Below are 14,777 nucleotides of genomic sequence, written 5' to 3' on the forward strand. Positions count from 1 at the left end.
TGATTCCATGTATTTCTGTCTAGGCATCTCTCCAGACACTACAGGTCCTCAAAAAAAACAACATCTGGAACAGAAAGAGAGCATTCTATATGACTTTATTATATACATATAAATCATATCCATGAGGTAGTGAGCGCATATTCTCCAGTTATGGCCGGCCCACAACAAAAGCAGTTAAACACTTGGCCTGGCAAAGTATCTGTGAAACGCCCGGGCCGAGGAACTTTGAGTGATACATTTAATGCGTTCTTAGCTGCCTGTGGTAAAAACGCATTTTAAAGCTGGAGTCTGTCCAGTGGTCAATGATGCTGATTTATTAGGAAAAGGAAGCGAAGGGGTAAGAGGGAGTCCGACGGGATTCGTTTGCTTCTAAAGCACTTCGTTTGGGAAATGACGCAGAGAGAGGTGGGTATGGTGATGTCTCTCCCAGGACACATTGCCCCTCCAAGTACAGTTGCATCATCTGCATAGAAATAGATTGGGTAGAAATGCTTGGTTGAATGCAGAGCAGGCAGAGCACAGTGAGAAAGCTGTGGTCAGTGGAATACTCCAAATGATTCTGTCCTGATTCTCATCTGGTTGGCAAACATCACTTCTCCCATATGTGATAACAGGTCTATGGATTCCATTTCTAGTTCTGCCTCTCTAAAAGGGTTACAGACAGGAAATGTTTAAAGACATTTTCAACAAGCAACACTTGAAAAATGTGTGTGTGTGTGTGTGTGTGTGTGTGTGTGTGTGTGTGTGTGTGTGTGTGTGTGTCCATATTTACTGATTCCTTTGCCGCTGCCCAAGGAGAGCTTATGAATTTTATATAGCTGTGCGCTATTACACACACACACACACACACACACACACACACACACACACACACACACACACACACACACACACACACACACACACACACACACACACACACACACACACACACACGGAGACATAAGCATTCCCTATTGTGGTGCCCTCTACAAGAGCAGCATGTCAACCACCCCCCTTTCCTCCTCTCTCTCTCACACACACTCCCTTGCTCAAGAAGGGGCCATCTATCTCTACTCTGGACAGAGGCAGCAGGAGCCAATGAAAATAAAGTTAGTTTGTGCTGCAGTCACCACATTGCCAGAGCTGCAGCGAACCCACACAGCCATCTGGGAACCGCTCTGGTATTCAGCTGCACCCCTGCCTGTCCAACCCCAATGCTCCCCTCGCTCCCTCACCGCCGCGCCACTGCCAGGGCACCAATCGTTAACAATCCCCCTTTCCCCTCCTCTCTCCTCTGTCTCTCCCTCGCTTCCTCCCTCCCTCCCCCTCCCTCCGGTCTCTCCCCTGACCTATCCCCTCCTCTCTCCTCTGTCTCTCCCTCGCTTCCTCCCTCCCTCCCCCTCCCTCCGGTCTCTCCCTGACCTATCCCCTCCTCTCTCCTCTGTCTCTCCCTCACTTCCTCCCTCCCTCCCCCTCCCTCCGGTCTCTCCCCTGACCTATCCCCTCCTCTCTCCTCTGTCTCTCCCTCGCTTCCTCCCTCCCCCTCCCTCCGGTCTCTCCCCTGACCTTTTCCAGGCAGTGTGTTTCTCCGCTCCAAGCGGGTGGTTCTGTCCAGTCAGCCTGCCAGGCTATAGGACAGCTGCTCTTGCTGCTGCTGTTGACATTGTTCTCAGAATCTCTGTCTGTACTGTAAACACAGCAACATAGATCTGTAGAGTAACTAGTGCAGTGCCTAGAGGTGCTCTGTGTGTGGCTGTCTGTTTACCTCCGTGTTCTCCTCTCCATCAATAGCACATCGACAAGACCGAGAGGCCGGACACACACGCAGAGGGACGGACGCAAGCTTTTTTTTCTTCCTGACGACGTCCTTCGACGCCAGGTAGGAGAAGTTTATTTCATGAATGTGCTGAGCGTGTGGGATGGTGACAGTGTGTTTGTTGGTGAATCTTGTGGCAGGATTTGAAGCCAACGTGAGGGGCGTGTGTACATTTCTATGTGGATGTGCACGGACCTATCAGCATGCAGATGTGCATTACTGTGCCAGTGTTGATGTGATATTTCCTGCATTGGAAAACATTGAAAAAGTCCACTACACTGCTGCAACCATCATCCTTTGTATAAAGACGGTTGTACCTTTTATATAGAGTTGCAAGGTGAGTCCATTTGTGCAGTAGTGGCTTCATTTGTTGCTGGTAAGATGCTAAATGAATTGTCTTACATGTCCCTGGCTCTATCAAAATCCTGCCTCAACTCAGTCCCTGGTCATCTTCCCTGGTTTGGAGTGTTCCCAACAACAGTGTCAGTACTACTGCAGCTTCCATTCTGCCATGTCATTCCACTCTCCGATGTGCTCTAGACATTTCCAGATTTTCAGTTTCTACATTGTCGTGTCTTTGGCTATGCCGGATTAAGTGATATGGCATGCTATTCTATAAAATCATTTATCCGTAATTAATATTACCTGATTGAGCTAATCATGTAAATGTAATTAACTAGAGAGTCGGGGCACCACGAAAGAATATCTATAGAGCTGTTATCTTCCGAATAAACTGTTAAAGACCTAGTAATATTTTACATCAATAGCAGTCAATATTAATGGTCACCTTAATTCAGTCTCATCTGAAAGTTGTAAATTCTTGGTTATCTTCACGAACCCTGGCTAACAAGGTGAATCAGTAATACAAAATTGGGTTTCATTATTTATTTATTAAATACCTAACTAATCACACAGAATTACATATACACAGAATGAATGATACCTTGATTACAAATTACGTCATAAAGGAAAACGTCCCTAGCGGGCGGAACAGATATGACAGCTGGTTACACAAAAGAAAAGGGCTAGGTTTGAGTGAAAGAGCGGGAAGACTGAGGACCAAAGGAAGAAGCTGTGCTATCGTAAATACAGTATTTTATGCATTCTAAATCCGATAACTACAATGTGCAGACTTTCCACTGTAGAGTTTATGGCATCTTATCATTGATGAGAATATCTCAGATGACAACCGAACTGACATCATATTAATTAAGTACCACCGCATATCTTCAATTGGTCGGATTACCAGAATATAGTTCATTTTCCCCCACCTTCTGATGTTCCCAGAATCTGTATGTTAACCAAGGGGTTTTCAAATTTCACATCAGTAGGGTAGAGAGAGGAAAAAGGGGGGAAGAGGTATTTATGACTGTCATAAACCTACCCCCAGGCCAACGTCATGACAACATGTAAGGAAAGTGTTCTGACCTGGACAGTGGTCAGGCCACCAGTGCAGTGTTCTGATGTTGTGGTGGGTTCTGGAACCCACATTTAGTGGCTTGTATTCTCCCGTACCCTCCAACGGCAACCACAAGTGCAGAAGCAGGTTGTAAGAACGTCTCTGGATTCCTTTTGGCCCCTGGCCGGTACAGCGGTCACCCAAGGTCCTTTACCTCATAATCCCTTGCACCACTAACTCACTCAGGCTGACTCAATGATACAGTGGGACAGTGGCAATGGGGATTAAGCCGTGGGTTGTAAGAGTGCGCAAGATGCTAACCCACTCGGATGAGTGAGTTTTCCCCTTAGCATTTGGTAGCCAGTGCCATTAGCATCCCGGTTTATAGCTAGCAGGTTGTCTAAGTGTAGTCTGTCGACAGAGATGGACTGCTTTACTAGGATCAAATAAACCCGCACTCAGTGTTCCCCGGCAAGATGGATGAGAACATTTGCATGCTGGCGTTGTCTGTTTCTCCACCTCTTCTCCTCCTCCTTTCCAGTTTCCATCCGCTCTTTCTTTTTATCCCTGCCCGGGCTTCTTTATTTCTTAAAGAAGCGACGGCCGCCACATAAATTACGAGGGATATCATGGCGGTTAATGTATTATTCACAGTTGACTGGTGTTTAATTAATTGCCCCAGCAGTGAATAGTACTTGAGCACATGGGGTAGAGAAAGACAAGTGGGCCCCTTCCAAATAAAACCCAGGTCCTCTGGTTAATCAACGGGCCTCGATAGCGAGCCAGTGGAAGACGCAGCGTTCGGTAAACCAGAGGTTTAATCATACTGACAGTATGAGTTTCAAGTATTGGATGGGAGATAAAGCAGTTTCAAGTATTGGATGGGAGATAGAGTTGGGACTGTGAGATTTAAAGGGAGACCGCTCTGACTGAAGAGATGCCCCATTGTCTTGTTATGTCGTTATTAATTATATGTCACGTGTGGTAGGATACTGTTTTCCTGAGCGCTGGCTCAGGTGGCTTGACATTCCTTGTTTCCATGTATCTCTCTCAGCCAGATGAAGTGGGTTATCCCATTTGGAAACAACTGCAGAGATCCTGAAACACTTGTGAGTCATGACGTGCTGTTGTTTTAAGGGCTACTTTCTGTTCACCCTTCGTTGTGTATCATGTTGTACAACAGCTGATGAAACTAACACTGTAGAAGTGTGGGAAAAATGGGATCAGTGTTATTTTCTGGTGGTTATTTCCTGGTTGTAAATATAATCTACACAGGACCTTCTAATCAGCAGGTTTGCATGGGCGAGAGTTTCAGCTTTCCATGGTGACATCGCCATGAAATAAATTGGTTATTAGACAAATAGCCAATCTGCCAATAGTTTGTTTTCAGTCTCCCCTCCCCACTCAGACCACTCCCAGACAGTCCTAGCAAAATCCTTTCTTGAGAAATTGTTTTTTTTGCCTAAAAGCTCTTTTTGCCCATTTCAATGGAAACCTATTACAGTAAGGTGCTCACTTGTTACCCTGAAATGACATGATATTGATATAAAAACGGCTGCATTGGGCCTTTTTTTAAGGAGAGAAAACTATTGAGTTTTCACATTCCCTCTTCTGAAGTTTCTTTTTAATTGTTTACCAAGTCTACAAGCAGTTACTGGCAGACTTCAATGGTTTCTCTCTCTCTCACTCTCTCACTCTCTCTCTCTCTCTCTCTCTCTCTCTCTCTCTCTCTCTAACTCTCTCTCTCTCTCTGTGTGTGTCTCTCAAATTCAAATTCAAGCTGCTTTATTGGCATGAAAAACATTGTGTCAATATTGCCAAAGCAACAATGTATACAATATACATTGTAACAAAATTTTAAATGATAGCAAATAATAATATAACATGGTAGTAAATAATAATACAAAATTAAATACAAAAATAATAACAATAAAATGGTAACAGTCAATAGTAGAAATTTAATAAATATAAAATCAAATTATGGAAAATGAAACTATAACTAACTTATAACTAAATAACGGTCATCTTCTTCTTTATATCAGTACTACAACTACAATCATCATTACTACGACTACTACTACCATCACTAAACTGTTATCACTGCCATTACCACCCATATTTGGAATGATAAACATTAATAATTAGAGTAATAACAATAATAGTAATAATAAGTCAGTTACTGTTTACTATGCAGATGTTATTATTCAGTGTCCCTCAGGCTATGGCAGGAAAATACATATTTGGCTGCAAGAGGAGCTCTCTCTCTCTCTCTCTCTCTCTCACTCTCACTCTCACTCTCTAACTCTCTCTCCCCAACTCTCTCTCTCTCTAAATCTCTCTCTAACTCTCTCTCTCTATATCTAACTCTCTCTCTCTCTCTAACTCTCTCTCCCCAACTCTCTCTCTCTAAATCTCTCTCTCTAACTCTCTCTCTCTCTATCTAACTCTCTCTCTTAATTCAATTCAATTCAATTCAATTGAAGGGCTTTATTGGCATGGGAAACATGTGTTAACACTGCCAAAGCAAGTGAGGTAGATAATATATAAAGTGAAATAAACAATAAAAATTAACAGTAAACATTACACATACAGAAGTTTCAAAACAATAAAGACATTACAAATGTCATATTATATATATACAGTGTTTTAACAATGTACAAATGGTAAAGGACACAAGATAAAATAAATAAGCATAAATATGGGTTGTATTTACAATGGTGTGTGTTCTTCACTGGTTGCCCTTTTCTCGTGGCCCTTTTCTTCTCTCTCTATCTAACTCTCTCTAACTCTCTCTCTCTAACTCTCTCACTCTCTCTCTCTAACTCTCTCTCTCACTCTCTCTCTCTAACCCTCTCTCTCTAACTCTCTCTCTCTCTCTAAATCTCTCTCTCTAACTCTTTCTCTCTAACTCTCTCTCTCTCTAACTCTCTCTAAATCTCTCTCTCTAACTCTCTCTCCAACTCCCAACCACTTGCCTACTTTCTCATATGCACTATCTTAGTCAGATGAAATGTATTATCCCATTTGGACCCAATGGCAGAGACCGTGAACATGGCATGCTGTATTTTAATGGTGTGATCATTGTTGCCAAAGGCTACTGTGTGTACACTGTCTCTCATGCTGTTAGATAGCATTCTGTTGTTTTACATACAAATGTCTTTCTTTTTACATCCTTTAGTGTCTTTCTAAACTATGTTGCATTATGTACATTTTTATGGAGCGCAACAGCACTGCTTGTCATGGTTTATTCATTACAGATAAAACAGATGGCCTTATCATTAAAGAGGGAACACTACTGAGTTGTCAAATTCCCCTTTCTGAAGTTTCTATTTAATTCTTTACCAAATCTTCAAGCTGTTACTGGCCGACTTCATTGTTCCCTCCCTCCCTCCCTCCCTCCCTCCCTCCCTCCCTCCCTCCCTCCCTCCCTCCCTCCCTCCCTCCCTCCCTCCCTCCCTCCCTCCCTCCCTCCCTCCCTCCCTCCCTCCCTCCCTCCCTCCCTCCCTCTATGGCTATCTCTCTGGCTATCTCTCTGGCTCTCTCTTTCTCCATCTCTTTATTTAACTCCCACCCACTCCCCTACTTTCTCATATCCGTTGTATTGTGTGACCTTATTCTAGTCACAGCATCACATGAATCACCTCCATCTCCCTAGGGTTCTTAACCTCATAACTAAACCAAACCACTATGCCCCTCTCTTGTCATAGAGCCACAGATGTAGTGTTGGTGGAGAATACCTACATAGCCTAGAATTTATCATTGGATACAAAATTCCCATGAAGCTACACAGAGAGACACATGACAGCTAGGTCTGCTGTCATGAACTTTCAGCGAGCCCGAGGTATGTGGTTTCAGTGAGTCAGAATGTGGTCTTAATTAAATGTTTGAATATGTTGTAAAGGGGATTGGGTTAAATGAAATGCTTTCTCCTGTTTCCCGAGGCAGGTTTAGAATGCAAGGTGTACGTGACGACCTTCGTGTTAACATTAGCCTCGACCACAAACAATGGTACGGCAGCCATGTTTTCTTTCTCTAGCAGTGTTTGTTCTAGTTCTGTTCAGAGTGATGATCTGGCCATTTGTAACTTTACGACTCTGTATTAAAGACTGCTGCAAAAGCTTCATTAAGAATCACTTGAAAATAAGGTCTGATGCATAAAAGCCTGACAGACTTTTATGCGCTCATTAATAAACATTTATGACTTAATTCTAATGTGACTGACAGCCTATTTATATGTAATCGTTGCTCATGCATAACAGTCCTTTGAGTTCATCATAGTGGAATGCACTGTGAAAAGTAACTGCCTGATTCATTAAAGAAATCGAGTAGTGGCTACTCAAACATCTCCGACGGTCAGATGAACTCAAACCATATGAGTGGTACTAACTACTAACTATCTCAATAAGATCTCTTATCGCTTAACATTTTTGAGAACTGTGAACAAGTTTCAAGTTATTGAGTAAACTTTATTTATTTGTTCTGCAAATCTAAAGTTGAGTTATTACAAGTTATGATTATTTAATATTTTAAAGTCAATCTAACATTTATTAAATAAGTTGATCTTACTTGATTTTATCATATTTTACGTCTTTACTTAAAATAAAGTAGTAGTCAGACACTGATATTTGAGTAAAAAACTCTCTCTGTGTAGTGCTGAGATAGAATTCTAATGTTTTTGTAAGTTATGAATACTTAACAGTGCCATGTGGGTCTGTTTTTAGAGGATTGTGGGTAATTCAACATTTTTAGACTGATACTTTCACAGTATATTTCTAAAATAGAGCAGCTGGTTGTGCTATGAGGTGTAATTGTTAATGATGAACAAATTAGAGGTCGACCGATTAATCGGAATGGCTGATTAATTAGGGCCGATTTCAAGTTTTCATAACAATCGGAAATCTGTATTTTTGGCCAATTTAAAACATGTATTTTTTTAACACCTTTATTTAACTAGGCAAGTCAGTTAAGAACACACTCTTATTTTCAATGACGGCCTAGGAATGGTGGGTTAACTGCCTTGTTCAGGGGCAGAACGACAAATTTTTACATTGTCAGATCGGGGATTCAATCTTGCAACCTTACAGTTAACGAGTCCAACGCTCTAACCACCTGCCTCTCATTGCACTCCACGAGGAGCCTGCCTGTTACGCGAATGCAGTAAGAAGCCAAGGTAAGTTGCTAGCTAGCATTAAACTTATCTTATAACATGGTTGATGATATTACTAGTTTATCTAGTGTGTCCTGCGTTGCATATAATCGATGCGGTGCGCATTCGTGAAAAAGGACTGTCGTTGCTCCAATGTGTACCTAACCATAAACATCAATGCCTTTCTTAAAATCAATACACAAGTATATATTTTTAAACCTGCATATTTAGTTAATATTGCCTGCTAACATGAATTTATTTTAACTAGGTAAATTGTGTCACTTCTCTTGCAACAGAGTCAGGTTATATGCAGCAGTTTGGGCCGCCTGGCTCGTTGTGAACTGTGTGAAGACTATTTCTTCCTAACAAAGACAGCCAACTTCGCCAAATGGGGGATGATTTAACAAAAGCGCATTAGCGAAAAAAGCACAATCGTTGCACGACTGTACCTAACCATAAACATCAATGCCTTTCTTAAAATCAATACACAGAAGTATATATTTTTAAACCTGCATATTTAGCTAAAGAAATCCAGGTTAGCAGGCAATATTAACCAGGTGAAATTCACTTCTCTTGCGTTCATTGCACGCAGAGTCAGTGTATATGCAACAGTTTGGGCTGCCTGGCTCGTTGCGAACTAATTTGCCAGAATTTTACGTAATTATGACATAACATTGAAGGTTGTACAATGTAACAGCAATATTTAGACATAGGGATGCCACCCGTTAGATAAAATACGGAACAGTTCCGTATTTCACTGAAATAATAAACGTTTTGTTTTCGAAATGATCGTTTCTGGATTCGTTCTTATTAATGACCAAAGGCTCGTATTTCTGTGTGTTATTATGTTATAATTAAGTCTATGATTTGATAGACCAGTCTGACTGAGCGATGGTAGGCAGCAGCAGGCTCGTAAGCATTCATTCAAACAGCACTTTCCTGCACAGCAGCTCTTCCCTGTGCTTCAAGCATTGAGCTTTTTATGACTTCAAGCCTATCAACTCCCGAGATTAGGCTGGTGTAACCGATGTGAAATGGCTAGCTAGTTAGCGGCGTGCGCGCTAATAGCGTTTCAAACGTCACTCGCTCTGAGACTTGGAGTAGTTGTTCCCCTTCCTCTGCAAGGGCCGCGGATTTTGTGGAGCGATGGGTAACGATGCTTCGAGGGTGGCTGTTGTCGAAAGTGTTTCTGGTTCGAGCACGGGTAGGGGTGATGAGAGGGACGGAACCTATACGGTTACACTGGCAATACTAAAGTGCCTATAAGAACATCCAATAGTCAAAGGTATATGAAATACAAATGGTATAGAGAGAAATAGTCCTATAAATACTATATTAACTACAACCTAAAACATCTTACCTAGGAATATTGAAGTCTCATGCTAAAAGGAACCACCAGCTTTCATATGTTCTCATGTTCTGAGCAAGGAACTTAAACGTTAGCTATTTTACATGGCACATATTGCACTTTTACTTTCTTCTCCAACACTTTGTTTTTGCATTATTTAAACCAAATTGAAGATGTTTCATTATTTATTTGAGGCTAAATTGATTTTTATTGATGTATTATATTAAGTTAAAATAAGTGTTCATTCATTATAGTTGTAATTGTCATTATTACAAATACATTTTTTTTTAAATCGGCCAATTAATCGGTATCAGCTTTTTTTTGGTCCTCCAATTATCGGTATCAGCGTTGAAAAATCATAATCAGTCGACCTTTAGAATGGATATCAAAACCGCCGGACAAATTGATGTTCAATAAAGAGACAAGCCATTCCCACCATCAACAAGGTAATGTGCACCACTCTTAATGACTGTGGCTAATGCAGCTTCCTGTAATGCTTACAGTCAGTGCTGATTGGCATGCTTACAGTCAGTGGCATGCATGTGGGATGCATGCAACTACACAACATTCAACAATACATTAATTGCACTATACCACTGCTACACCTGGCTAACAGTGAAGCCTTGTCTGGCAGCGAAACAGTTAATTCAGCCTCATTTACTGCCTTTAAAAAAACATAGCTGATATGGCTGACTTGCTTAAACAAACGTGGTTTCTACTGACTATGGCATAAGGGAACGATGAGCGGATAAGAGGCAATCTGTGATTTTGATTAAGACATTAATGAGCGAGCTAGGACAGACGTTGTCAATATAACTATTTGTTCAGCACTTTTGAAATGTACAGCGACAGAATTCAAAACATGGGCCGTTCTTACAGTGTTCTCCCTGTACACCAATTCAGAACCATTGGATAAATAAGGGGAGCATATAAGCAAACAATGAAAGCTCTTACAATATTCGATGATTACATTTCTCAAAAACAGGTTATAGGCTATGTGCACCATCAAGTCAGAACAGTAGGGGAAATAGACCAAATTATTAGAGTGAGGCATACTGGCTACTAACAGCTTACTACACAACATACACTTAGTATTGCTTTCTTAGCTACAGTATACATATCTCCCAGGCATATTACATAATAATAAGACATTTTTTGGACTCACCTTGTTGTGCTGTGCTCACTTGAACATGAAGGTGGCATGGAGGTCCTTCGTGGCAAATTTTGTCATCAAACTTTGTTATCAAAGTCTGGCATTCTCTGGATTTATCATGCATTCAAGACAACTGGGAACTCAGGAAAAAAGGGTTGAATCATGATGACGTCAGTGATCTTTAGGTCGTAGCTCTAGAAAGAGGCCCGAGTTCCCGATTTACAATTTCCAGTTGGATGAAAATTCAAAACATATTTTCCCAGTCGTAGCTCGTTTTTCCCGAGTTACCAGTTGTCTTGAACTCACTAAAGTCAGAATTTGCAGTTCCGAGTTATCAGTTCTTTTGAGCACGGCACAAATCATGCTTCATTGACAGCATGGCCAATGTTGAATGTTTATCATTTTTAACTAGGAAAAGAGACCCTTAATCGTAGACTTAGGACCTCACAGCCACTCCACTGAATAGCAGGCTAATGATTGATTTGCAATGCTTGCAGATAGCTACTGATTCCTTCCAAACCACTCATTGTTGAATTTGCGATTTCCAACTTGTTGTGTAATGTTGATGTCCAATGGCCGATGAGCACCGATACGTTTTATCTGTAATTTGTCTTCATTATTTATCTTCATATGACAAGGATTAAATAGGATTTACCAGTAGATTGTTGACTTGATTCATGATGATGACTGCTAGATAAGATTTTGAAAGTATGATGTTGACATGATCAGTCCAATCAAAGCTACTGTAGATAACGTGATTTTATGTAATTTTATCTGTGGCCAATGACCTTGAGCCTTCTTGGATGGGCACTTCAAATGTAACTATAGCAGCACCCAAGGGGCTAGAATTTTAGAGCTTTACCCCTAGACTTGGCAGTGAAGTAGTGTCCCCATGAGTGACAGAATCCTAAGCGAATCATGGCGCAACGCTCCGTATTTTCTGCTGGCTTGCCCCACCACCACAGAAAGCACTGAGCTAGGCTGAAACATCTGCATTTTTGAGCTGCCTTACTCAAGAAAACAAAAAAGAGACCGTGTTTGTATGCGTCTATATTAACTCAATGATTAACAGTTGAAGTCGGAGGTTTACATACACTTAGGTTGGAGTCATTAAAACTAGTTTTTTAACCACTCCACAAATTTATTGTTAACAAACTATGGTTTTGGCAAGTCGGTTAGGACATCTACTTTTTCCCAACAATTGTTTACAGACAGATTATAATGATAATATAACTTATAATTCACTGTATTTCAATTCCAGTGGGTCAGAAGTTAACGTAACCAAAGTTGACTGTGCCTTTAAACAGCTTGGAAAATTATAGAAAATTATGTTATGGCTTTAGAAGCTTCTGATAACTAATTGACATCATTTGAGTCAATTGGAGCCATTTTGCCACAGCTTTGGAAGTATGCTTGGGGTCATTGTCCATTTGGAAGGCCCATTTGTGACCAAGCTTCCTGATTGATGTCTTGAGATGTTGCTTCAATATATCCACATAATTTTCCTGACTCATGATGCCATCTATTTTGTGAAGAGCACCAGTCTCTCCTGCAGCAAAGCACCCCCACAACATGATGCTGCCACCCCCGTGGTTCACGGTTGGGATGGTGTTCTTTGGCTTGCAAGCTTCCCCCTTTTTCCTCCAAACATAACGATGGTCATTATGGCCAAACAGTTCTCTTTTTGTTTCATCAGACCAGAGGAAATTTCTCCTAAAAGTACGATCTTTGTCCCCATGTGCAGTTGCAAACCGTAGTCTGGCTTTTAATTTTTTTTTTTTACTAGGATTAAATGTCAGGAATTGTGAAAAACGGAGTTTAAATGTATTTGGCTAAGGTGTATGTAAACTTCCGACTTCAACTGTATATATTTTTGTTACATTGTTTGCAAACTGATATGTGACATGTAGTAATGCCAAAATAACATGCAAAACATTCAAGCCCCCTGTCACGACTCCGACCGAAGGACACTCCCCTTCCCGTTCGGGTGGCGCTCGGCGGTCGTCGTCGCCGGCCTACTAGCTGCTACTGATTATTTCCTCCCCCTCCTTATGTGTTGATTGAGTGCACCTGTTTTGAATTAGGTAGTAGGCTTTATTAGTCAGCCGGCCCGCAGAGTTCCTTGTGCGGGATTAATTATTGTGACCATCTGTTTTAGTGCACGTCTATAGGTTTTGTGTTTTTCCCATTTTGTGGGTTTTCCCTGGACCATTTAAGTCCCGCTGTTTGGGGGCATTTGTTTGCTCAGTACGCCCTGTGTGTTCGTGAGGGTTTGCTTATGTTCGCCGTTTGTTCGGTGCATTAAAATAGCACTCACCTGAACTCTCTGCTTCCTGCGCTTGACTCCTCACCCACTACACTCAGATCGTTACAGAATCCCGCACCTCTGAGGAATGGAGTCAGCAGGAGCAACAGCCACTCCCCTCCCATCGATGGAAGAGAGGGTTCTACATCACACCACCGTTCTCCATCGGATCGGAACGGCGATGGATCTGGTGATGGAGAGAATGGACCGATGGGAGAGAAGCGGTCTCCTCTCTCCACCTTTGGCCCCTCCTCCTCAGGATTCCCCATCTCCCGACTCCAGCACCCTCCGTCTTACGCCCCCGAGGGTCTATGATGGAGCGGCAGCAGGGTGCCAGGGGTTCTTACTCCAGCTAGAACTGTACCTGGCCACCGTCAGACCTACTCCCTCGGGAGCGGAGAGGGTGAATGTCCTCATCTCCTGCCTCACGGGTCGTGCTCTGGAGTGGGCAAATGCAGTTTGGAATGGCCCAGACTCAGCTAAGGAGCAGTACCCCGAGTTTTCTCGCCGCTTCCGCGCCGTGTTTGACCATCCTCCAGATGGCCGAGCGGCGGGAGAACGACTATTCCATCTTCGGCAGGAGAAAAGGAGCGCCCAGGATTACGCGTTGGAGTTCCGTACCTTGGCAGCAGGATCCGGGTGGAACGACAGGGCCCTTATCAACCACTACAGGTGTAGTCTCCGGGAGGACGTCCGCAGGGAGCTAGCGTGTCGGGACACCGCTCTTTCATTGGATGAGCTAATTGACATGTCCATCCGACTGGACAATCTGCTGGCTGCCCGCGGGCGTTTGGAGAGGGTCCTGTGTGTTCCACCACCCAGCACCTCCACTCCTGTTCCGATGGAGTTGGGAGGGGCTTTGCCGAGGGGTACCGGAGGAGGAGGCTCCCTCTGCACCAACTGTGGTCGGAGAGGACACACGGCCGATCGGTGCTGGGGGGTCCGTCTGGGAGTCGAGATGGCAGGCGGAACATTTCTCGATCACCCCAGGTGAGTCCGCACCAAACTCACCCAGAACCCCCTGTTGGTCACATGTTTGTCTTGATTTTTTTTCTTAAATTTTTTTCCCTCTTCCCAGCATAGGGCGCTAGTCGATTCAGGCGCAGCTGGGAACTTTATGGATCGCGGACTTGCTATTAAATTAGGTGTTCCGCTTGTGCCGATAGATTCTCCCTTTCCCGTGCACTCCCTAGATAGCCGGCCATTAGGGTCAGGGATGGTCAGGGAGACCACGATCCCACTGGACATGGTAACGCAGGGGAATCATAGGGAGCGTATCAGTCTCTATATTATTGATTCGCCTGCGTTTCCAGTGGTGTTAGGGATTCCCTGGCTGGCCCGGCACAATCCTAACATTTTGTGGAAACAGGGGGTTCTCCAGGGGTGGTCAGAGGAGTGTTCTGGAAGGTGTCTGGGAGTTTCCGTCGGTGCCACCTCGGTGGAAAGTCCAGACCAGGGTCCCACAGTGTGCATTCCCCCCGAGTATGCCGATTTGGCAATCGCTTTTAGTAAAAAGAAGGCGACTAAATTACCACCACATCGACCGGGACGGGATTGTGCGATAGATCTCCAGGGTAACGCTGCGCTTCCCAAGAGTCACGTGTACCCATTGTCCCAAGAGGAGACGT

The 14,777-nt window shown here is 43.0% G+C and overlaps 1 protein-coding gene across 8 annotated transcripts in view; it reads left to right on the forward strand.

Annotated features, from left to right (window-relative positions):
• The window catches only part of LOC115117107 (type II inositol 3,4-bisphosphate 4-phosphatase-like), a 547,861-nt gene that overhangs the window by 21,415 nt on the left and 511,669 nt on the right, over nucleotides 1-14,777 (forward strand). For all 8 annotated transcript variants that reach the window (XM_065024930.1, XM_065024928.1, XM_065024919.1 and 5 more), the window contains one exon: nucleotides 1,774-1,861. The gene's annotated coding sequence lies outside the window, so the exon portion shown is untranslated. The remainder of the gene's footprint in view (nucleotides 1-1,773; nucleotides 1,862-14,777) is intronic.

Source organism: Oncorhynchus nerka, linkage group LG11 (assembly GCF_034236695.1).
Source record: "Oncorhynchus nerka isolate Pitt River linkage group LG11, Oner_Uvic_2.0, whole genome shotgun sequence".
Classification (NCBI taxonomy): domain Eukaryota; kingdom Metazoa; phylum Chordata; class Actinopteri; order Salmoniformes; family Salmonidae; genus Oncorhynchus; species Oncorhynchus nerka.